This window comes from Canis aureus, chromosome 19 (assembly GCF_053574225.1).
Source record: "Canis aureus isolate CA01 chromosome 19, VMU_Caureus_v.1.0, whole genome shotgun sequence".
NCBI lineage: Eukaryota > Metazoa > Chordata > Mammalia > Carnivora > Canidae > Canis > Canis aureus.
This window is the reverse complement of record NC_135629.1, coordinates 15,002,400-15,029,553: the sequence shown is the minus strand read 5'-3', so window position 1 is coordinate 15,029,553 and position 27,154 is coordinate 15,002,400. Positions and strand designations below refer to the sequence as shown.

General features: G+C 35.8%; 1 long non-coding RNA gene across 1 annotated transcript in view; it reads right to left on the bottom strand.

Annotated features, from left to right (window-relative positions):
- Window positions 1-25,577, bottom strand: part of LOC144291186 (uncharacterized) — a 225,481-nt gene extending 199,904 nt beyond the window's left edge. Inside the window, exon 1 of the long non-coding RNA XR_013358515.1 lies at window positions 25,433-25,577. This is a non-coding gene — a long non-coding RNA (uncharacterized LOC144291186). The remainder of the gene's footprint in view (window positions 1-25,432) is intronic.
- Between the last annotated feature and the right edge of the window lie 1,577 nt (window positions 25,578-27,154).

Sequence of the window (27,154 nt, the reverse complement as noted above, 5' to 3'; positions counted from 1 at the left end):
AGAGGCTTTGAATGACACATTGGATTAGATGGATCTAAGAGATATATTTAGAACATTTCAACCAAAAATAGGATATACACTCTTTTCAAGTGCACATGGAACATTCTCCAGAATACATTACATGTTAGGCCACAAAACAAGTCTTAACAAATTCAGCAAGTTTGAAATTGTATTCTGCATCTTTTCTGACCACGATGCTATAAAACTAGAAATCAATCACAAGAAAATATCTACAAAGAACACAAATACATGGAGATTAAGTAATAGGTTACTAAAAATGAATGAGTCAATGAAGAAATCAAAGAGGAAATAAAAAATTACATGGAGACAAATGAAAATGAAAACACAATGGTGCAAAATATTTGGGATACATCATAAGCTGTTATAAGAGGGAAGAGTACCTATTTCAAGAAGAAAAAAAGACATCTCAAAACATCTCAAGAAAACAAACAAAACCATCCCCAAAACTAAACCTAACCTTCCACCTAAAGGAACAAGTAAAATAAAAACAGAACTAAAAGCTGACATAGGAAGGAAATAATAAGTATGAGAGCATAAATAAATGAAATAGAGACTAAAAAAAACAATAGAACAGATCAATGAAATCAGGGGTGGGTTCTTAGAAAAGATCAACAAAATTGATAAACTTTAGCCACTCATCAAAAAAGAGAAGGACAGGCTAAAATAAATCAAAGAGTAATAACTGACACCACAGAAATGTAAAGGATTATAAAAGGATATTATGAAAAATTATATGCCAACAAATTAGACAACCTAGAAGGAATTCCTGGAAATATATAATATCCCAAAATTGAATCAAGAAGAAATAGGAAATTTGAGTAGGTCAACTATTAGTATTGAAATTGAATCAATAATCAAAAAACTCCCAACAAACAAAAGTCCAGGACCAGAAGATTTCACAGGTGAATTCTAACAACCCTTAAGAAAGAATAATACCTATTATTCTCAAACTATTTCAAAAAATAGAAGAAGAAGGAACACTACTAAATTCATTCTTTTTTTTTTTTTTTAAATTTATTTTATTTTTATTTTTATTTTTATTTTTTTTTTAATTTATTTTTTATTGGTGTTCAATTTACTAACATACAGAATAACACCCAGTGCCCGTCACCCATTCACTCCCACCCCCCGCCCTCCTCCCCTTCTACCACCCCTAGTTTGTTTCCCAGAGTTAGCAGTCTTTACGTTCTGTCTCCCTTTCTGATATTTCCCACACATTTCTTCTCCCTTCCCTTATTTTCCCTTTCACTATTATTTATATTCCCCAAATGAATGAGAACATATAATGTTTGTCCTTCTCCGACTGACTTACTTCACTCAGCATAATACCCTCCAGTTCCATCCACATTGAAGCAAATGGTGGGTATTTGTCATTTCTAATAGCTGAGTAATATTCCATTGTATACATAAACCACATCTTCTTTATCCATTCATCTTTCGTTGGACACCGAGGCTCCTTCCACAGTTTGGCTATCGTGGCCATTGCTGCTAGAAACATCGGGGTGCAGGTGTCCCGGCGTTTCATTGCATTTGTATCTTTGGGGTAAATCCCCAACAGTGCAATTGCTGGGTCGTAGGGCAGGTCTATTTTTAACTGTTTGAGGAACCTCCACACAGTTTTCCAGAGTGGCTACTAAATTCATTCTGAAGCCAGGACTACCTTGATATCAAAACCAGATAAGGACACCATAGAAAACAGAACTATAGGCCAATATCTGTGATGAACATAGATGCAAAAGTCCTCAAAAAGATATTAGGAAATTAAATCCAATGATACATTAAAAATATCATTCACCATGACTGAATGGGATTCAGTCCTAGGATTCAAGGGTGGTTCAATATATGTAAAGCAATCAATGTGATACATCATATTAACAAGAGAAAAGACAAAAACTGTATGATCATTTCAACAGATGCATACAAAGCATTTGACAAATTACAACATCCTTTTTTTAATAGAAACCCTCAACAAGTTAGGTTTAGAGGGAATATACCTCCACATAATAATGTCATATATAAAAAGCCCACAGCTATCATACTCAATATCAAAAACTGAGAGCTTTTCCACTAAGATCAGGAACAAGACAAGGATGTCCACTCTTATTATTTTTATTCAACACAATAGTGGAAATTCTAGCCACAGCAATTACACAAGAAAAAGAAATAAACATTGGTAAGGAAGAAGTAAAACTTCCATTATTTGTGACATGATACAATATATAGAAAACCCTAAAGACCACCAAAATACTAGAACTGACAAATGAATTCAGAAAAGTCACAGGGTACAAAATTAATATACTGAAGTATATTTTCTAGACATCAATAGCTTTTCTAGACATCAATAGTAAAGTAGCAGAAAGAGAAATTGCAAAAACAATTCCATTTACAATTGCACCAAAAACAATTTAAAAATCTATGAATAGGGATCCCTGGGTGGCGCAGCGGTTTGGAGCCTGCCTTTGACCCAGGGTGCGATCCTGGAGACCCGGGATCGAATCCCACGTGGGGCTCCTGGTGCATGGAGGCTGCTTCTCTCTGCCTGTGTCTCTGTCTCTCTCTCTCTCTCTCTGTGACTATCATAAGTAAATAAAATTAAAAAAAATTCTAAAGATCTATGAATAAAATTAACCTAGGAGGTAAAGGATCTATACTCTGAAACCTTTAATACATTATTAAAATAAATTGAAGGTGACACAAATAAATGAAAAGATATCCCATGCTCATGGGTTGGGAGAAAAATATTGTTAAAATGTCCTTACTAACCAAAGCAATCTACAAATTTAATGCAATCTCTATTAAAATATACCAATAGCATTTTACACAGAACTCGAACAATAATCATAAAATTTGTATGGAACCACAAAATACCCCAAATAGCCAAAGCAATCTTGAAAACAAGACCAAAACTGGATGTATCACAATCCCAGATTTGAAGATATACTACAAAACTGTAGTAATCAAAACAGTATGGTACTGGCACAAAAACAGACACATAGATCAAGAGAATGGAGAGTCCAAAAATAAACCTATGGTTTTATGGTCAATTAATCCACAATAAAATAATCAAGAGTATACAATGGAAAAAAGTTTCAACAAATGGTGTTGGTAAAACTGGACAGCTACATGCAAAAGAATGAAACTGGACAATTTTCTTATGCCATATTCAAAAATAAACTTGAAAGAGATTAAAGACCTAGATATAAAACCTGAAATCATAAAATTCCTAGCAGAAAACATAAGCAGCAATCTTCATGACATCAGCCATAGGGATATTTTTCTAGGTATGCCTCCTTTGGAAAGGAAAACAAAAACAAAATCAAACTGTTGGGACTACACCAAAATAAGAAGCTTTTGCATAGTGAAGGAAATAACCAACAAAATAGAGAGACAGTCACTGAATGTAAGAAGATACTTATAAATGATACATCTGATAAGTGGTTAATAACCAAAATATATAAATAGTGTATCCAACTCAAAACCAAAAACCCACCATGAATAACTTAATCAGAAATTGGGCAGAGGACTTGAATAGATATTTTCCGAAAGAAGACATACAGAGGGCAACAAACACATGAAAAGATGTTAAACTTCACTAATCATCAGGGAAATCAAAACCATAATGAGATATCATCTCACACCTGTCAGAATGGCTAAAATAAAAAACACAAGAAATAACAAGTGGATGGAGTGGACACAGAAAAAAGAAACCCTCATGCATTATTGGAGGGAGTGAAAGAAAGCTGGTGTAGCTGCTGTGGAAAACAGTATGGAGGTTCCTCAAAAAATTAAAAGTAGAAATATGGTGTGATCCAGTAATTCCACTACTGGGTGTATTTATCCAAAGAAAACAAAAACACTAGTTGGAAAAGATATATACACCCTTATGTTAATTTCACTATTACTTATAATAACCAAGATATGGAAGCAAATGTCCATCCTCAGATGAATGGATAAAGAAGAGGTGGTATAGATATACAATGGAATATCATTCAGTCAGAAAAAAAGAATAAGGGATGCCTGGGTGGCTAGGTGGTTGAGTGTCTGCCTTCGGCTCAGGGCATAATCCCAGAGTCCTAGGACCGAGTCCCACATTGGCTCTCTGCATGGAGCCTGCTTCTACCTCTTTCTATGTCTCGGCCTCTCTCTCTGTGTGTCTCTCATCAATAAATAAATGAAATCTTCAAAAGAAAAAAGAATGAAATCTTACTATTTTCAAGGACATGGATGGATGTAGAGAATATAATACTAACTAAAATAAGTTAGTCAGAGGAAGACAAAAACCATATAATTTCACTCATATGTGGAATTTAAGAAACAAAACAAAGGAACAAAGGAAAAAAGTCTCAAAAAAGCAGATTCTTAAAAATAGAGAACAAAATGGTAGTTGCCAGAGGGGAGGTGGGTGGGGGGACGGGTGACACAGGTGAAGGGGATTAAGAATACATTTATCAGGATGCATATTGAGTAATGTACAGAATTGTTAAATCATTATATTGGACACTTGAAAGTAATATAACACTGTATGCTAATTATACTTGAATGAAAAAAAAAGCTACAGTTGACAGTCAAAACATTCATGTATGCAGTGATTTGCCAAATATTTATAGTACAGTCATACATTAATTTGAAAAGAATTGACTTATTTATAATATTTTGATTTCAGAGTATATATATCTCCATTAGTCAAGTCTTATTTAGTGCCCATCAATCAAATTTTATGCTTTACTTTTAACTAGATCTTATACTTTCTTGTTTCATTTATTTTTAGCTCTTTGAAATTTTTGTCTGTGATGAATGATTTTTTTTTCCCATTTTAATTTCTAACTGGTTATTGTTAACATAAAGAAAAAGTATTGCTTCTTTTGTGGTATTTATCTTGAATCTAGCTGCTTTACTGAATTTTCATATTGGTTTTAACAGAATTGTTTATTTGGGAAGTATATGATCATATCATCTGTGAATAACAAAAAAAGTTTGTCCTTACAAATGTTTGTAATATTGAATGCAGTTTGTCTTAATGTATTAATTAGAACTTCCAAAAAGATGCTGAATAATGATGATAATGACTATATCAGATTCCTGATTTTAATAGGAATGTTTTTTAGTAAGACATTCACTCTTGATTTTTATTTAATATTTTGTCATAGTTAGGGAGTTTCTTTCTATTCCTATTTTGCTGTCATTTTTTTTTCTTTTTCCATCATTTCATTTTCAGATACAGCTTCTCCTTTATTTACTTCAGTCAAATACCAGCTAAATATCATATTGAAACTTTTTCTTATTTTAGGGGCAGCAGCCTTATAACTATGGTTTGAAGAGTCAAGGAATGGTGCTTGTAGGAAGTTTAGAATATAGTTGACTTTAATACCTGGGGGCTGTGATCTCAGAGAGTTTTTTCCATGTTTTGAATTATGTTTGTCCTGATTTATGATTATGTATTTTATTGTTTTTTTATTTTTTTATTCATTTAAACTAGGTACAGACTAATATTAGGTAACAATCTACTTCTCACGGTGGCACAGATAGCTCCATGACAAGATATATTTATCAAAATAAAGGAAATGGAAAAACAAGTAATATTCAGCAACATTTAAATAAGGCTTTCCAAAGTGCTAGGACTTCTAAGGGGATAGCAAAATGAAAATACAGTTATTACATCTGTCTTCTGATTCATTTTCAAGTATATTTTCAAGTATGATTAATGGTTTTATAAATATGTTTCTCACTTCATCCGTACCAACAAAAGATTTCAAATTAATTCATTATTTCTGACTCCTTCCTTAATGGATTTTTAAAGTCCATAGCAACAAATCAATCCACTGCAGACTCAAATCTGTGAAATGTGATATATTCTTTTATATCCAGAAAGGAATGGGCTGTGATGCTGTAAATGATACTGCAAAATAGATTGGTACCGTTTGCCCTAAACGAGAAAAGTGGCATGGTCATTTCAAGGTATTTTATTTCTAATAATAAAAAAAGTTATGCGTTTTATCTTTCCTAGACAACTAATGGGTTCTGGAATATCTAAAAACTTAACTATAAATACTCTAAGTTTCAACTAAACTTGTTTTTCATTAAAATTTCTTTCCCTAGGTATTTGAGCCTTTAAAAGGGGCACAATAAGATTATATGCACACAGGATATATAATTGGTTCTTAGCTTCAAGGAACCCACACTTACAAAAGAAGATACTTGGAAAGACAAAAAAAGTTTCAAGAACTTCCAAAAGCAAAGACATTTTTGAAGACTCACAAGAATGAAAACTCCAAATACCGAGGGCTGAAATTTTTTTAAGAAAAGACAAGTAGATCAATGACACAAAATGTGTAGGCTTAAAAACATACAAACATAAATAGGAATATGGAATATGACAGAAGAAGCAGGTATAGCAAATTAGTAAAGAAAGGAAGATCCATTCAATAAATGATAGAGAGAAATTTGTTCTTCAGGTGGGAAATGATAAAATTAGATCCCTATTGCACACCATTTCCAGATGGATTAGAATTAGAATTGCCAAATGCAAATAACTTACAAGAAAATATAAGAGAATATAGTTTACATGTTAGACTAGAAAGTATTTTCTTAAGTAAGTCACAAGTACAAACCATAAAGGTAAACATCAAGTTTGTCTATGTTGAAATTAAAATTTTGTATATGAAAAAAGTTATCATAAAACATAATTAAATGATGAGTTGCTGACTAGGGAAGTTACTTGTAACACTGTCAGGCAACTAGGCTTTAATAATAATAACAGTCATATTAATAATGTTATAAATAAATATATAATTCAAAGCAAAACCAAAATAGCAATATGGTGGCAAAGTTATACAATAATACATGTCAGACACTGTTCAAAGCATCTTAATCAAACCCATTTAATTCTTACAACAAACTTATAGGTCCTATTATATTTCCCATTTTACAGAGTAGGAAACTGAATCATAGGTAGAGTGAATGAATCACCGAAGGTCACAAGGTCAGTGAGTGGAAGAATTAGGTTATATAAATCTAGCTAGCTACCCATTAAAACAAAGTAAAGAATTTAAAAATACACAGGAATGATAGACATAAACTTCAAGTTACTCGTTATCTCTAAGAATGGAAAGAGAATAGAAGTAGGTCTTTAAGTTTATTTCCCATGGAAAAGCATATAGGAATCAAAGGTGGAAAAATATTAGCACTTCTTAAATGTAACAGATGCACAAGAGTCAGGTATACTGCTTTTAGTACTTAACTGTACTGTATATTTTTCAATTAAATTCATTTTTTTCATATTAATGATACTCTGCTTTTGCCCAGTGAGATAAGCCATCAACAAAATGCGAAGTATCTTACTGAAATGGGAGAAGGTATTTGCAAATGATATATCCAATAAGAGGTTAATATACAAAATTTAGAAAGAACTTCTACAAGTCAACATCAAAATAATAATGACAATAATGATGATGATGATACAATTAAAAATGGGCAGAACCTCAATAAACATTTTTCCAAATAAGACCTATAGATAGCCAATGGTCACATGAAAAGATGCTCAATATCATTAATCATCAGGCAAATGCAAATCAAAGCTATAATGAGGTATAGCTTTACAACTATCAGAATGGCTAGTATGAAAAAGGCAAGAAATATCAGGTATTGGTGAAGATGTGGGAGAAAAGGGAATTCTCATGCAGTGTTGGTGGGAATGTAAATTGGTGCAGCCACTGCAGAAAACAGTATGAAGGTTTCTCAAAAATTCAAAAATAAAAATACCATAATTCTAGTAATTATATTCCTAAGTATTTACCCAAACATACTAACTTGAAAAAGGATATATACATAAGGATACATGCAAAAGGATACACACACACACACACACACACACACACACACACACACACATAATAGAATATATGAGATATATAAAAAATATATAAAATGGAGTATTAGTCACAAAAAAGGATGAGATATCACCATTTGTGACAATATGAATGAATATAGAGGGTGTTATGCTAAGTGAAATAAGTTAGAGAAAGACAAATATCACATTTTACTTATATGTGGAATCTAAAACACCAAAATAAGGAAACCCCCCTTCCACCCTGAAACAGAATCACAAATACAGAGAATAGACTGGTGGCTGACAGAGGGAGAAGTTTGGGGGATAGGCAAAATAGCTGGAGAGAATTAAAAGGTGCAAATTTATTAATATTGTAGCATTATATGGTGACAGATCATGACTACACTTATTGTGGTGAGCATAGCATTATGTATAGAATTGCCATATCACTATACTGTATACCTGCAACTAATACCACACTGTATGCCAATTATATTACAATTTAAAAAAATGATATTGGGCAGCCCGGGTGGCTCAGCGGTTTAGTGCCGCCTTCCGCCCAGGGTCTGATCCTGGAGACCTGGGTCAAGTCCCACGTCGGGCTCTCTGCATAGAGCCTGCTTCTCCCTCTGCCTGTGTCTCTGCCTCTCTCTCTCTCTGTGTGTGTGTGTCTCTCATGAATAAATAAACACAACCTTAAAAAAAAAAGATATTGTGAAAAGAACAGAAAAAAGATGCTATGAAGTAAGAATGGTGAGGGCAGAAAGGGCAATGAAAGTGAAATATTCAGTGATTAGTGCTTGAAGGAAGGATGTATTTCTCAAAGATAGTTCTATGGGCAGGAGAAAGGAGGAGAAAGAGTAACCTTCAAATGTTTGAAAAAGGTGAAGTCACAAACTCTGATCAGTGAGCCCAATGGAGCCAACAGATGTGCTTATTTAGCCAGCACAGAACTCTTTAGAATTTGATTTTATATGTATATAAATACATTTTTGTATATTTCTATTTCATCATAACCCTCACAAACTCCTTATATCTTCCACCAGGTAATTCTGTTTATTTACCTCGTTTATGAAAACTTCTGAGTATGAAATCCTTGCAAAAGGAATGAAATAAGCAGGTAGACAGTGTTAGATTTGGAATTTAAGAAGAGTACCTCCTCTTCATCAGAGAGAGCAGAGAAGCAGAGAAAAGGAAAAGAGAAAGAAAACATTTTAAAAAGAGTAATTAAGGCAGGTGAGGCTCTAAATAAGAAAATAAAATATGAGCCCCTTGGGTGATTGAGTTAGCTGAGCGTCTGACTCTTGATCTCAGCTCAGGTCATGGTCTTAGGTCATGAGATGGAGCACCTCATCAGGCTCCACACTTGGTGTGGAGTCGGTGTGAAGTCAGTTTAGGATTCTCTTTCTCCTTCTCCCTCTGCCCAATCCCTGCTATCTGTCTGTCTGTCTCTCTAAAAATAAAAATAAAAAAAAAAGAAGAAAACAAAATATCACAAAAAGGTTAGTGTGGATGTAAAAGGGGAAAACATCTGGGTACATCTTAAAACACCACACAAATGGGTCTTAGGTATGGCCATATTGTTAAAAGCATCTTTCCTGAATACTTTGCCCCAATCTCATATTTTCTGCCTCCTGACATCAAGATTTTTTCTTTTTTAAAAGATTTTATTTATTTATTCATGAGAGACATAGAGAGGCAGAGCCATAGGCAGAGGGAGAAGCAGGCTCCCCGTGGGGAGTCTGATGGTGGTCCTGATCCCAGGACCCCAGGATCATGACCTGAGCCAAAGGCAGATGCTCAACCACTGAGCCACCCAGGTGCCCCTCAAGATTTTTTTTCTACTTGGAATCTTATCTCATGCCACAGATGCAATGTTTATTATTATTTCTTTACTTCCAGATTTCCTCTTTGATTATACTTTATACTAGTCCTTCTTGGGCTTCTCTGGGTAAACTCTTCTTCCCTGGTCTTATCTGAAAAGGAACATGTGGATGGTCCCCTACTTCATAAAAACAAGATCTGTTTACACAGTTTTCTTGAGTATGTAAGAAGCTATCTTTTCATCAACTCTGGAAAAGTGTCATCAATTTTCTCTTCAAATCCATTTCTTTTTATCATCTCCTTCAGAAACGTTTTTTTTTTTTAAAACTGTGTTACCATATTTGGAACTATGACACTGATGTTGAAATGCTGAATAAGACTACATCTCCAGAATATTGTAATAATTGATGGATTCAGTCAATTTTGTAAAATCCTTTCCTTTTCTTTATCGTTAGGGAAAAACACATCCAGTCAATTTTATCCCCCCAAAAATGGTGGATTTGCTATTTCCATTGAACTGGCTGACCAATCCAGTCAAATAAGTGGTTTACTGTTTTTTCTCTGGTGAAATAATTAGTTGTTTAATTGAACTTAACAGATTTATAGGTTTCTTGGGCATGCATGCACAAAGCAATAATGAAAATCAACAGCTCAATGTGTGACCATATAGACAAAACTATTTGAATGAAATTTTTTTTCACACTTGCAGTTAAGTTTTGGCTGTTTCTTATTCTTATGAGGCTTTCATTATACAAATTTAAAGCTAACATATTTCACAATGTGATGGATATTTTGTAGGACTGATCAGAAGCATTACTGGTAAGGTAGTGGGAGTAGAGTAGTAAGGGGATTTGTCACAGGCTTGGGGAAAAAGTAAATTTCTTTTTTTTTTTTTTTTCTTTTTTTTTTTAAGAAGTAAGTTTCTTTGGAGAGAAACTGATGTACCTACATCAAGATTATAGAGATTTTATATGTAAATATTTTTTAAATGCAAAAACTGTTCTAAGTACTATAAGTACCCCCAAGATGAAAATGGCAAAGTCTCTACCTTCAGTGAGAATACCAGCTAGAAAACTTGTCTGCTAGAAACAGAATATAGGGCTCACATAGTTTAAAAGAGAAAGACTATATCATGCACATAACTAGAATTCTTGAGAGAGGATAGTTTTTTGTTGTTGTTGTTGTTGTGATTTAATAAATGACTTAAGTATGAAACTACAGACACAATACTAGGTAGGCAGTTAGGTTGTAACAAGATGCCTGATGGCCAGCCAAGAGGTACATCAGGGACAGATGGGGGGGGGGGGGGGATCAGAGGCCTGTTCTGGCAGCATGCCACAAGGAGCCAGATCAAACCAGACAGGACCATGATGGTGGGTGCCATGACAGGAAATTCCTAACCAAACAAGGAAGAAAAGGTATGGAGCCCTGCTTCCAAGAAATTCCTGCCCCAAGTAACAATATTCCATCCCATTAACAACTGTCAACAAAAGACACAAACTTGAAGCCCAGAGGGCATAGCTCACTGCTCTAGCTCTCTCTTGCTCATCAGTTCTCACTCTCTCTTTCTCTTTCTCCCTCCTGCCTGCTCTCAGAACCAGACAGTATACCCTCCTCTTTAATAGCCTTTTCCAATTTGTCCCATTCAACTACTGCATCTGGACATCTTTGAATTCTTTCTTGCCAAGAGACCAAGAGCCTTCAACAACAGCTTTGGGAGGGGTTAGGTCAAGGCCCCAGGGCCCAGAGTCTTACCAGTTTACTCCGCAATAATAGCTTCTGGTATACTTCATTCTGATACCATCAACATGAGATACACCATAAATTAAATTCCTCTTTTGGTAACAGGGAGACCGTTAGGACAATTGTAATTATATGCTATTCTGTTCATACCTAGTATTTGTTAGTGAATACATGAATGAGGAGGGAGGGATCAGGAGACCTAGGGAGAAACTGGGGGCCGGGGGAGACAAGAGCATAGAAACACACAGTGAAACATCCCCCTAATTATAAAATGTAAACTTTTCTCTTTCTTTGGGTGGGGCTAATTTAATATAGCTATTCTGGACCAGGAATATACTGCAGTACGAATGCCAGTCATTGACTTAGAAGATTCAGTGTCCCTACCTCCACATCAAAGAATGTGCCTGTTTAGTGAAAGACCAAAGAAAGAAAACTGTGATTTCTGTTAGGAAGTGAGAAGAAAAGAGTTGGATGTTGGATAATGAAATGATGACTTCTATATGAACTTTGCAATTTATTTTTGTGTGATAGAAGGAAAGAAGGCAAGAAAGATATACAAATAATTTTAACATAAGACATAATAGGTTGACATCTTCCTCAGTCAGTCAGAGTTGCTGTTAGAATTGAATCATGCTTTCCATTCCTGAAATAAACCCTTACAATTGTGAATGGATATACTGTTACCTTCAGAAATACCCACTTTGTGAATGAACGCTAGTTTGTACAGATCCCTGAAGTCCTCTGGAATTGTGTTTTATTTTGGTTTTCTTTCTGCATGTATTCAGAATGTATATTGACCTTTAAAATTTCATTGAAGATTTTTATCTGATTTATGGCCACTTTCCACAAAGTAGCAAAGGTTTCAATTACTGCAGAGGAATTACCATATATTCAGTGAAGAGAGAACAGTATAAGTATGTTGAGATGTAGGTGTCAGGCAATGAGCTAGAATTCCCGTAAGCTATGTGACTTGTTCTCACACATCAGCTTGTCTATGTGTTCAATTTAAATATGTGCCTCAGCAAAATTTCAAATCAAAGCATGTCATGGACTATCAGGGTCATCTGCAAACAGTCAAGACCACTTATATTAAATTCATAAATGCCAAGTGTCTTCAATACAAATGTAAGCTATTAATAAATTTCATGAAAGATGTGTGAACCAATTATTAGGGAAAACTTGAAGAAGGAAAATACCTTCCCAGCAGAGTCACTAGAAATATTAAAGTCAATTGTCAAATATTCATAGCAGATTTAGACGATCCTTTTGCATCTTCTGGGGGTGATGATTTGCTGTGGACAACTAAAACAGTCCACAGCTCTATAATATCCGCATCAACTTAAGAAAGAAAAGCAACTTGACCTAAACGGTGGCTTTTCGAAAAGAAAATGCAAACATTCAACTACCTTTATCTTAAAGATATTTACCTGTGCTTCTAAAAGATTTCTGAAAGTACAAAGAACAGAAGAATAAGTCTGCTATCAAGAAAATAGGGAAATTATTTTCAAAATAGATAAATAAATAGATGAAATAGGTCACTTTGCACAAAATCAAGTAGCCTGCAAGACACGGTGCATTTGCCCAGTCACATGTAGAGCAACAATTCTGAAAAGATGGAGAAGAAAAAGAATTACCTAAGAATGGTCTTTTGCCTTTCTCCATGGAGCTGCAGACCAACTCCACCGGCTGCAGGCCGGTGGCTGAAACCTAATGCAGGCTTGAGTACTCACAGCTTAAGCCCATAATTCTTTTCCCAGACAGTACAGTTAAACTCACACAGTTATCAAAATGGATAGTTAACATGTCCAATTAAGCAGTACTACTGCTAGTTCATTCTAGTGGAGTACCAGATTGTTAGACTGTAAGCTAGTCACCAAAGGAGAATTACCAATTTTTTCAAGCTTCCTTTGGCCTTGACTTGGATGGACTGTATAACTTTGCAGTAGCAAATTAACTTATATAATGATTAATCAAAAGATTTGGCTGGGGGATCCCTGGGTGGCGCAGCGGTTTGGCGCCTGCCTTTGGCCCAGGGCGCGATCCTGGAGATCCGGGATCGAGTCCCACGTAGGGCTCCCGGTGCATGGAGCCTGCTTCTCCCTCTGCCTGTGTCTCTGCCTCTCTCTCTCTCACTGTGTGCCTATCATGAATAAATAAAAATTAAAAAAAAAAAATTAAAAAAAAAAAAAAGATTTGGCTGGGTCTGTATACAGAAACACAAATATCTGAAACTTCATAATAATTTGAGAGGGAGATTGTAATAAAAATATGTGCAGCTGTTTGCTCAGAACACTTAGAAATAAAAGTTACTAGCACTTAGTTGTCTGTAAATACAAGAGATATGACTTCAACATTACTCATGAAAATCTCTGTATATTAACTGGAACTCGTTATTTTGTCTCACTAATATGCGCTTATAATATACAATGTTATTTAAATAAATTCATTTCTAGAATTATGAAAAACAAAGCTAGAAGAGATGAATATTATTAAATGCTCATATATTTGAGTTAATTACTTTAATAAGAACTTCACCCCGAACACCTAGTTGAGAACCTATCTTCAATGAGGGAATGATAGCCTTGATGAGGTAAAGAGGAACATGGGGGCACTCTGGGAGAGCAGGACTGAGTGGGTCAGTAGAGTAGGGGGTACTGTGGGAACCCTGAGAGTTCTTATGATCTACAGACTAGCAAGACGTAGATGAAATGTATATTCTAAGGTCAAATCTGTACACCTATCACTTAAGAGCTAGGAGACACAAAATGAGGACTCTCAAAACTAATATATCTCTTTAAAAATCATTATTTCCTTCCTAATTAATTGTTAGCTGGCTAAGGCTTTATGGATCCAAGCATCATCGGAATTTATTGAGCACCTACTATGTGATAAGCATTCTACAAATACCTTACACAGATTATTTTATTTAATCCTTAAAATAATGTTAGGTATATAATACATGCTTTACAGATGAAACAACTGAGTAATTTATCTACTTTAAGCACTTAACTTGAAATGACAGAAATATAATGTGAACCCAAATTTTCTAATTTCAAATATAATGTCCTTAATGAATGTAATATTTTCTCTGGGTTCCTAGTTTACATTCAATTTGACCTTCTTCTTATGTGACTATGATTGTGACTCATCTTAATTACTTCTTTATCCTAATTGTTCCTTTATTCTAAAGTTCCTTATTGTTTTCCAATCACATTTTCTTTTTCCTCTGTGACCAATATCTTGATCAATAAATCTTCTGGCTAAGAAGTCATAGTCTGCTGTGTCTGTCTGTTTCCAGTTACCTTGGCTAACTGTGGCCCATAGGAACAACGAACCTCCCAAGTTCTTGATCTGAAAGGAAAATTGAGTAAAGATGGAAGAAAGGGAAAAAAAAAAAAAGGGAGGTTGATGAGGCCAAAGCTGATATTTTATTTTTAAAATTAAACCTAAGGTTAATAGGTACTAATATGGAAAAATCTGGAAATCTCTGCTCTACTATGATCTTTAGGTAAATTACTTAACTTCTCTGACATAATTAGTTAACAAATGATATCTGAGGCCTACTTTGTACAACATTGACATATTCCTTGTTCTCATGGGACCTACAATCTACCAAACAGTGGATAATAATCAAACTCTTGAAGGGTTACTGTGAAAATTAACAGCCTACTGCTCATAATAAGTAGACATTTGTGTAAATTCTGTTTGCTTCTTCTGGGTAGAAATCAAATATTATTGATTCAAATTTAGTTATGCTAAATCTTGCTTCTATGTTAGTATTACTATATTTGAGTTATGAAGCCAAGGTAACTATTGATCACTTCCCTTGTCCTTATAAGTCCAAGCCTAAGTATAGAAGAAGCTGTGGATAGGTAACTTGACAAAAGTACAGGGCTGAATTGCTGAGTGCTTTTCCTATACAGAGATGATATGCCTTTGTTGTTCTTATTGCCCTGAGAGTAAGAGTAAAGCTTTTTTTTTTTTTTTTTTTTTTTTAAAGAAAAATGGTAACACTTCTACAAACTTGTATTCTACTTAGAGAAGTCTCTTAGAGCTATGGCATCATAGTATGTTCCCAACAACACGGAGAAAGACACAACTATTGGTAGTCTCAAAGTCTATCTCTGAATGGGATGACATGAGCAAAGGACATATCACCATTCTAAAACTTACAATTTTATGAAATTCCAGTGACCCTGGTAAAGAAAATACTGAATGTAAAATATTTATTGGTATAAGGGGCGTCACCTCAATTCTCAGCAAGATGGGATTTATCATATAAAGTTAATGCTCACACTGCTAGTCAGCACAACTCTGTCCCAAAATATCAGACTCTAGCCCCACACCCATAGACTCATTTATGTCTTCTCCATACAATTCAATGAGCTTTAATATATACAACTTAATACTCAACATATTAATCAAGGTAAGTGAAATTTCTATTTATAGAAACTTCTAAACTTCTCTCATTCCTTAATCTTGTGGACAAATTCTTTATAAGTTTTATTGACCTAATAGAATGAATTTTAAGAAAAGTTCAAACTAAGTTAATAAAACCCTAAAGAATAAATGGATATTTATGAGCCAAAATTTTAAGTGTCTTTTCCAGCATTTAATTAACCAACATTAACTGATTTATTATTTAACACAAGTGCACACAGCCTTATAATCACATTCAACTGGTACTAGTTTTGCGTGTTGACTAGTGAATTAATAAAGGCTAATAAAAATAGCATTTTTTTGGTTTAAATCATTTGCTATTTGGGCACTGTTGTTTTTTTATTTTTTTATTTTATTTTTTGTTTTTAATTTTTTATTTATGATAGTCACAGAGAGAGAGAGAGAGAGAGAGAGAGAGAGAGAGAGGCAGAGACACAGGCAGAGGGAGAAGCAGGCTCCATGCACCGGGAGCCCGACGTGGGATTCGATCCCGGGTCTCCAGGATCGCGCCCTGGGCCAAAGGCAGGCGCCAAACCGCTGCGCTACCCAGGGATCCCTGTTGTTTTTTTTTAAAGATTTTATTTATTTATTCATGAGAGACACAGAGAGAGGCAGAGACACAGACAGAGGGAGAAGCAGGCTCCTTGCAGGGAGCCCAAAGAGGGACTCCATCCTGGGATCGGGATCACACCCTGAGCCAAAGGCAGACACTCAACCGCTGAGCCACATAGGCATCCATGGACACTGTTTGTTTGTTTGTTTGTTTGTTTATTTACTTTGGCTATGGTTTGCATTTTCTAAACCTTCTCTAGGTACTTTGCTAAAGATTTTCTATCAAGTTTATGTAAATAGGAAAGCTAAGAGTCCCATGCATATTCATTCATAAATTAAAAACAATGCTTTCCACCAGTTAGCTCTATAAAAGGAAACAGACCTTGCCTAGATGTAATTAGGCATTTGTGTTCTCCATAACTGTAATTTACTCTTAGTATTTGAAGAACCATCAGTTCTCGTTTATCCAGGTAAGTAACAATAAGTGAGGCTAAAGTAAATTCAAAACAACACCCCTGGGTCACCTTAGTGAATTTATGGAGCATATCATAACATTATTTGAAAAAATTATAATTTTGGTCCTGTTGTGTGATAGAATGAACCACTAGTTTGATTTGTCATTCTGTATATTCAGTGATACTCAAAGTGCATGTCCTTAAGAAAGATGAACTTGGCTGCAGCCATGGCTACATGGTAGGTGTTTTGTACTCTCATTTAACACATGATGCTCAAGGTGATCCATGTGGTGAAACTGTCCGCAGAGTCAAATATGAATTGTTCACTCTTTGGAGATGCTTCAGTGAAAGACTAAAAGTACTGTGTGGTATATAAACCGTGGGTTATAACTACGTGTAAATATATAGGCTAACATCTTTTTTTCCCTAAAGCTAATAATAAAGGGGAAAATCAATAATGTAGTCTTTGTTTTGTTTTGTTTTGGTTTTTTTTTTAAGGTAACATAATTCTCAGGTTATATGGAGGGTCAATTTCAGAAAATTACAAACATACAGGGACACCTGGGTGGCTCACCAGTTGAGCATCTGCCTTCATTTCAGGGCATGATTTTGGGATCCGGGATCGAGTCCTGCATCGGGCTTCCTGCATGGAGCCTGCTTCTCCCTCTGCCTATGTTTCTGCCTCTCTCTCTCTCTCTGTCTATCTCTCATGAATAAATAAGTAAATAAATCTTTTTAAAAAATGGAAATTATGGGGATCCCTGGGTGGCGCAGCGGTTTGGCGCCTGCCTTTGGCCCAGGGCGCGATCCTGGAGACCCGGGATCGAATCCCACGTCGGGCTCCCGGTGCATGGAGCCTGCTTCTCCCTCTGCCTGTGTCTCTGCGCCTCTCTCTCTCTCTCTGTGACTATCATAAATAAAAAAAAAAAAAAAATTAAAAAAAAAATGGAAATTATGAAAGAAAGGAAATTACAACCATACAAAACTTAATAGAAAAATTAAATAAAAATATCTTGAGGCTGAAGGTTTTAAAACAGTGTCACCTACTACCTTAATGGCATGTAGATTCAGGAGACGTAGGGACTTAAGGACCTACAGGACTTTACCTCCTTGCCCTTCAACCAGAGCACTTCTGGTTTTTACCTAATGAATTATCTAAAGTTCTGTTCAGAGAATAAAAATGAGAGAATAAGTCACTGGTGTAGGCTGAACATTAGAAAACAGATGTACTAAATCCAAAGTGTTTCTTAAGGGAGGGTCCAGAACTCTAGTAATCTGCAGGTATTGTAAACTTGGTTGACTGGAGTTTTAATTTACATAGATCCAAAATAGCATATCTGAGATGGGAGAGCAAAATACAGAGAGTGGGCACTCTTACTACCTCTAAAAAGCAATCACTGGTACAAAGCTACAATAATCAAAACAGTTGTAATGCTGGCATTGAGATCAACATACAGACCGATGGAATAAAATTGAGAATCCAGAATAAATCCCAACCATCTTTTCCCAGGTGATTTTTTAAAAAGATTTTATTTATTTATTCACGAGAAATACAGAGAGAGAGAGAGAGAGAGAGAGAGAGGGGGGGGGGGGCAGAGGGAGAAGCAGGCTCCATGCAGTAAGCCTGATGTGGGACTTGATCCCAGGACTCCAGGATCATGCCTTTGGCCAAAGGCAGATGCTAAACTGCTGAGGCACCTAGGGATTCTTCCTAGTTGATTCTTGACAAGGATGCCAAGTTCATTTAATGGGAAGAGTACTATCTTCAACAGATGGTGCTGGGACAAATGGATTTCAACATGCATGAAAACAAGGATGGATTCTTATCACATACCATATACAAAAATTACCTCAAAATATGTCAATGACCTAAATAGAAGAGCCAAGACCATAAAACTATTAGAAAAAAAATGTTAAAACTTTATAAACTTAGATTTGGTAGTAGATTCTTAGATATGCCACCAACAGCATAAGAAGCAAAAGAAAAAAATAAACTGGGCCTCATTAAAATTTTTAAAGTTTTGTGTATCAAAGGACATTAGCAACAAAGTGAAAAGATAATCTACAGATTGGGAGAAAATATTTGCAAAATCATGCAACCAATAAGGATTTAATATCTAGGGTATAAAAAGAACTCCCCCAACTCAGCAACAACCAAACAACCCAATTCAAAATGGGCTGGATGTGAATAAACATTTCTCAAAAAACCTATACAAATCACCAATAATCACTTGAAAAAAAGCTCAACAGCATTAGTCATCAGGGAAATGCAAATCAAAATCACAGTGAGAAGAACGTGGCGAAACTAGAACCTTTGTTCAATGCCACTGACAATGTAAAATGGCATAGCTTCTGTGGAAAACAGTTAAGCAGTTCCTTAAAAAGTTAAATAGTCTCCCCAAGATACAAAAATTCTACTTGTATGTGTATACTCCAAAAAACAGAGACTCAAACAAATACATGTACAGACATATTCACAGAAGCATTGTTCCCAATAGCTAAAAGATGGAAACAACCTATGTGCCCATCAGTAGATGAATGGATAAGCAAAGCAAGATATATATATATATACACACACACACACACACACATACACACACATACATACACACACATATATATGTGTATATATATATATGTAATGGGTTATTATTTAGCCTTAAAAAGAAATGAAGTTCTGATTTTTGCTACACTACAGATGAATCTTACAAACATGCTGGGTGAAGTCAGATTCAAAAAGACAAATATTGCATGAATCTCCTTATCTCAAATATTCAGGACAGACAAATTCAAAGAGGCAGAATGTAGACATTATCAGGGAATGGGGTTGTGGTAATGGAGAATTGCTGTTCAGTGAATACAAAGTTTCTGTTTGGTGTGATGATAAAGATTTGGAAATAGTGATGATGTTTGTACAACAATGTGAATGTAAGTCATGCTGCTGCTTTGTACATTTTAAAATGATGAAAAGGACAAATTTTATGTTATTTTACTACAATTAAAAGAAGCAATCACTAAAAGACTAGAGGCACGGGACAAACTTATTCTAAAAGGATGAGTGATATTTATATATGACACAGTAAATATTTATAACTGGCACACCCGAACAGTAACTAGGCAGCATGGATGCCAGCTGCAAACACACATTCAGAGCTACTGGCGAATTCAGTTTAATTACTACCTTGAATCTGGCACAAAATTAGTAAAGCTCATCTCTGAAGAAGCAGAGAAGAAGGAAGACTCAGCTCATTATAGTGTTATAGTCTCAAAGCACAGATTCTTTGTACAAGAGCCTTATCTGTTCTCACTTTATTGATGAGAAAAAGGAGTCTGCACATGGAAAACTGGCCAAGGTTCCCCTATACCATGCACACAGTCTGTGCTGTCATCCTGCTCCGGTGACGTCTGTCTCCCCTGATATTTCCACAATGTATATCACCCACTTGTATGCAAATGAGACAAATGTGAAAAGGAAACACCAATTACCATGATCATAATGCGAATATGGGGAATATTTTATTTTCTTCCTTCTTTCTCATCCAGGTCATTCGGTGACCCACTCAGTTGACAATGCCACTATCCCGTATTCTTCTAATAGTGCTAATGGTGCTCTTACACTGCTGGAAATGGAACGAAGCTGTAGAATGGCTACAAATACAGGCAGACAGACCAATATTTGATGCCAGCTCAGCCACGTACCTGCTATATGAACTGGAGGATGGATTATGATTATGAACTAAAACCTTGCTAAAACTGGGGGGGGGTGTGTGTGTGAAATGGGTTTAATGAAATTGCTGTGAGGATGGAACGAGAGAGCACATTCAAATGCCAATGTCTTACATGTCATCGTAATCTCAGCAGTGGTAAGTACGTTAATTATACCTCCTCCACTTTCCAAATGCTGCACCAACCACATCCTCATGCTACATCCTCAGTTCTCTGTCACTTCATTCGGGGGCACTCCAAATCACCTCAACGTACTACTCTGAAAGTTAGTCTTTCATCTCACTTTGCTGTTTTTCACAATGATAAAACTCTGCAATTTGACCATTCAGGTATTGGTTCTGGCACAGCAAAGGTATCCTAGCCCTCTACTAACTGCTGCCCCCTTGAAACCTTTCCCCCAACTTTCAGAAGAGGGTAGCCTCAGCACAGAGACCTGACTGGGGGGATGCTGAGCCACATATAGTAGCCAATAGTACCCTTTTGTGATATTCACTCAGGAGAGTGAGGACAACGAGGCTACACAAGACCAAAATCCATTCAATGACTAAGATGAGAAACTCAATTTGCATACTTTTTATGCTAGTCAGGCTCCATCATTAGCCTAGTAAGTCCTATACTTAATCAGGATTAATGAGAAACATGAACTCTACATCCCTCTTAGGTTTTTTGGGGGGAGACATTGATGTATGGCTCAGAAACACGCCCACAGCGGGAGGAGGTTACCTCATGGAAGCAATTGGAGTGCATTTCTTACCCGTCTGGCCTTGACCTTTAAAATACAAACATTTGGATTCTTCTGCCAAATACCTGCCTATGACTAAGCAGTGCATGAACTTACATCACTACTTTATAAAATAACAGGCCGTCTGAAGAACACTCGTGGGAAAACAAAGTCTAGGATAAAACACAAACAATGGAAGCTCTAGTTCTAACATTAGAGCAATTGATAGCTACATCCCGGGGAACATCATGATTAAAATCAATATGAAGCTCTTCAAAATGAATTCTTAAAAATAATCTAGCTATACACTTACACATATATACTTCAGATATTTTCTATATCTTTCAGGAATTAATGGGAAAAAATCTACTTCAGTAGAATTACTGAAGTACTTATCTTTTGTTATGTATTCAATAGAATTTTTTCTTGTGAGTAACATTTGATACTTCAGTGAAATGTGCACTAGGGTACAAAAGCTTTAAGGGTTGTTTTATGTTCTAACTTAAAACTACATTTTTAAAGACTCTAAAAACTTTGTGTAGTGATTATTTGAGTTCACTGATTAAAACAAATTCACTTTTATTAGGTGAAATTCAGATAATTTAGTGACTAATATTACTAATTCCAGGATTCTATTTTCAGGCATAGTTTGATCCAGGAGGCAACAGATAACCTCTGACTTACCATTTAGGCTCTGCTTACCTCTGTTGGTTTCATTTAGAATATTTTTCACTGCTTGCCTCTTGTAGGTCTAGAGCCTTGCCTCACTAGGTCTAGAGCACACACTTTCTGCAACCTCAGTTCAAACTGTGGTTACACCATTTTTCAGAGATTGCTCCCTTTAGAGTAGTCAGGAAAATAGACTATGCCAAGTAGTCACGTTTGGATCACATTTTCACCCTTCGAGCCCGGGGTTCGTCCTTATCCAAAGCATGAGGATAGAAAGTGGTAGAATCCAAAAATTTCCCCAAAACCAAATTCTAAGCAGGCGGAAATACAACTTGACGTTTTAGCCCAGGTCACTTGTTTTTCAACATGGAAAAATATTTGGAGCTCTAATTTCAGTTTCTCACAGTGACTAAGAACCCTGGAGTAATAACATCTCTCTGTGCTGGTGCTTTTCCATCTGTGACATCGGAATATTCAGTTACCTGGCTTCTAGGCACACTATTTACACTTAATGCTAGTAAAATGCTCAGGGCCCCAGACACACTATATAAATGCAAAGTGTCAATATAAATTGTGCTACAAGAGGTATTCCCCAGTTAACAGGAGGAACAGCATACCGGCAAAGATACATCAAATGCTATAAAAGAAATGCTAATTTCTTTTGCCTCCTCACCACATAATTTAAAAATTGCTTTATTCACATCCTATATTTTAGAGGTTATATTTTTTCTCAGAATGTCTGCACTTCAATCACTTGACTTTCTAAAGGTTATCATAACACAACTTCTTTTTTAACTGAGCCACTCCTAGAGGATGACAGAAGAGTTTGTTAGAATTCCAATACAGTGACAAAATTCTCTGTGCCCTCACTCTCAGCCCTGAGAAAAATTGATTTTTCAAGTGCCTCTGGTAAAAGATTACAGTCATTTGGTGTTTTTTCTTTTGTTTTGTTTGTTTTTTTGTTTTGTTTGTTTGTTTGTTTGTCTTTTAGAGAAATAAAAGGAAGTGGTTTGGGCTAAAGGTATAAATTCCCCTATTTAGTCACAGAAGCAAATTTAGATCTTTATAGTGCACAGTGAAGATGAATGAAAATACAGCACCACACAGCTGCTGCCAGGGTGAGAGGTAGAAATCTCACCTGACGGGTGATCAATGAGACAGTAAAGGTTAGAAGAATTATTAATGGGGATGCAGAAGAGCAAAGAACAATAAAAAAGGCCAAAAAACCCCAAAATCTTTTGGCTAATTTCTTTTATAAATCACAGTGTAAAATGATCTATGTGTAATGAATTATCTCTTACAGCTCTCAGTTTTGGTTGAATGCCAAGTCAAAGCATTTTCAATTACTGACCTGATTACATGTTTTGTGGTGGTGGGGTGGTGGTTTTCCATTTTTGTTTTGTTTTAACTTATAGTAATAAAAAATAATTTTGGACTAAAGTGTTAAAGAACAGGGTAGAAAGATATTTTCATTAACTAAAATTCATGACCATTAAATAATAATATACAATAAAGTGGGTTACAAAACAGTATATAATACAATCCATTTATTTTAAAAAGATGGTATGTTATAATAGCTAGCACTTAGATGGCACTTCCCTTGGGCCAGGCACTGTTCTGAGTGCTTTACATTTTTATTAATTCATAGACTTCTCTCACTACAGGTGATGCCAATTGCCATGCAATTAATGAGAAAACACAGAGATAGAAGTTAAGGAGGTTTCCCATGACCTCATTAGGATAGAAAGATGGATGGATGAATGAAGGGATCAATGGGTGGGTTCATCTAAATAGTGTTTACCAAAATGTTAAGGGTAATCATTTCTGGATAATAGAGTAGGATGCTCTGTTACACTCACTTTGTTGTTTAAGAATGATAAATATTTCTCATTGAAAATACTTATCTTTCTGATATTTCCCACTCATTTTTTCTCCTTTCCCCTTTATTCCCTTTCACTATTTTTTATATTCCCCAAATGAATGAGACCATATAATGTTTGAAAGGGAGACAGAACATGAAAGACTCCTAACTCTGAGAAACAAACTAGGGTGGTGGAAGGGGAGGTGGGTGGGGGGTGGGGGTGACTGGGTGATGGGCACTGAGGTGGGCACTTGATGGGATGAGCACTGGGTGTTATTCTATATGTTGGCAAATTGAACACAATAAAAAATAAATTTATATATAAAAAAGAAAATACTTCTCTTTAGAATCAGAAATAACTATCAGTAGCTATTGTCATTTTGGGGAAAATGCTTTATATATTGAACATATTCCTCTCTGGTGATTCAGTTATTCTGTTGAATATCTTACACAGTCAACTCAAACTCAACCAGCTCCAATTGGATAAGTCTACCTTCTCTGTAGTCCTTCTTCTCATCCTCATTCTTTTTCTTGGTGAGTGGTACCATCCAAGAGAGAATCATGGGAGTCACCTCAGATGAGGGTGAACAAACTCAATTTTACTACCTACCTGGTTCTCAAACTTAATGCTTTCTCTTGTTTGGCTATTCTCTTTCCACCATCATCTTCAACTCAGTGGAAATCTCTCAGTATTTCCTGCCAGGCTTATTACATACAAACAATACTGTTCCCTCTACCCTCCACACTCATGACTTCATCTTCCCTTCAACCTTCTAACTTACCCTCCTTCTTGCCTAAAAAGCTACCTTTGTGGGAATATGATCATTCAGTGCCCCTGCTTAAAATTACTGAGTTTCTCCCCCTTATGAAAAATAAAAACTAAATTCCTTAGCATTAAAGATAAGGTCCTCCAGGATCTGGATCACACATACCTTTCTTGTTTATAGAACAAGCCTTCCTTTTATTTTGTTTACGTGTGAGCTGCATGGATTTCTCTGTGCTTATACAACCACGTACTAAGGGTTCCCAACTTCAGAACTTCACATGTTCTGTTGATGGGTTCCCTCTGTCTGAAGTCTCTGCCACTAGATTTAAACTTTCTCCCCTTAATCCCTAAAACAGAGACTAGCATCCATTCATTATTCAATTAATATTTATTAAGCACTTAGTATGCATCAAGCAATTTGTCAGTGCTGATGATATGAGAGGAAACCTAAAAAGGCCTGGTTCCTGCAAAGAGTGACCAACTCAGCCCAGGTTGCCTAGCATTTTCCTGATTATAGCAGTAAAAGTCTCAAGTTCCAGGAAACCCCTCAGTCTTGAACAACCCATGGTGGTTGGTCATATCATTCCTATACCCAGTGAACTTAATATTCCAGTAAAGGAAGTGGCTTACTAATGGATAATGAATAAATGAAGCAAATGAACAAGTGAAGAATTTCCTTTTATAGCATCTAAGGATGGTCATTATGAACATCTTTTATATTCACATGATTTCACAATAAACCTGAAGTCAACTTTATGATAGAAAAACACATAAATAGCTTAATATACTAAACACTATAACATGGAGTAAACCAGATCATCTGACTCACGGGGTAGAGAGGCAATCAAGTCACCTTCATGAAGAGCTCCCTGGAGAGAGGCAGGTGAGAAGGAAAAGAATCTTTGATTTCCTCTGAGTGAAGTGGAAATTCAGCTTGTGTCTATTTCCATGACACATTGCCAGGAGGATGAAACATGCCTAGAACAGTTTCAAAAGAGGATGGGCTTGAAATGCAGGGAATAAAAGACAGAGTGTTTTCAATTGTTCTTACCAAAACTCTTCATTGTCTTCGTATGTAAAATAGGGGTAATAAAAATAATGAAATGATACATTTTTATAAAGATTAATTCACTGTACTTAAGAGGCTTAGGATGGTGCCTGACACATGGTTATACTGCTTACATATTATCTTATACACCTACTGCTCCATCTCCTACCTCCACTACTCATTCTATGCGAGGTCAGCAGAAATGGCTATAGAGACAGCAGAGCTGGTTGAGCACAGTGTCTCTCATCGCTTAATTCAAGAAGAGGCTTATGGAAGGAGGGTAGAAAGAGGGCTTTTATCTCCACGTTCACCAGCTTTCCCTGTCACGTATGGGTGTGAAGAAGAATTTCAGAATTAACCTTCAAACCTACTCTGTTCAACTCATGAAATCATCTGCATCTCCGTGATTACATGCCTACAGGAATACATTTTTAAAAGATTGGTCAAAAATGCACTAGAATAGAAATCCATATTAGTAATAAAATATTCCATATTAGCAATAAAAATTAAGTTTGGTAAATAAGGAAATTATTTTCATACTTTGGCCAAATGTTACTGAACTTGAAAGTCATAGTAAACTGAAGCTTATTCACACAGTTCAAAATTAGCCCTAATAAATACAGAGCAAAATATCCATCTTTTGCCAAGAGGTTTGTTTGCTTGTTTATTTATTTAATATTTTATTTATTTATTCATGGGAGACACAGAGAGAAAGGTGCAGAGACACAGACATAGGGAGAAGCAGGCTCTTTGCAGGGAGCCCGATACGGGACTCGATCCCCTGACTGGGATCACACCCTGAGCTGAATGGCAGACGCTCAACCACTGAGCCACCCAGGCATCCCTTGCCAAGAGGTTTAATACACAATCTGATATTTATATTCTAGAACTAGGAATACAGTCATGTCCTTTTTAAAAGTTATATTAAACAGGCAAAATAATCAAATTAAGTGTATGTGTTGACATGTTGACATGGCTCCCTTAAAAAAAATGGTTATTTTGTGTTAACTCAAATATGGAGGAATAATTTTTTGCCCAGGTGCCAAAACTGCAACCAGATGGTAAGGTAAGTCCATCTGAGTTAAATGGTTTGCATCTCAACAATGCCCATCTGGGGTTCTGGAGTGCAAGTGGCCAGTACAGCACATGTCTCCTTGTCTTCAATCCTTTTACTCAAACATATGGCCTCAGGAGGTACAGCTGATTATTAGGAATTTTAATTGAGACCTAATCCCAGCAACTTTGATGGTGAATGTTAGGCTAAATCTAAAAAACACTTTGAGTAAAGATTCATCACTCTGAGAGAGGAACTGTAGAGGTGTCTTTATCACACAAAGACCAAATTGTGTGATAAAGAGCAAAGACAAAGTAGGTGTTCCTTTGAAGGGCAGTCTCCTTTCTCGAAGGCCTTCTGCTTTTTCCAAAAGCCCCTCTACTCCCACAGCTACGAGCAGATGAGGAAATGGCTATATTTCTCAGAAGTAAAACTGCATGAAACATTCT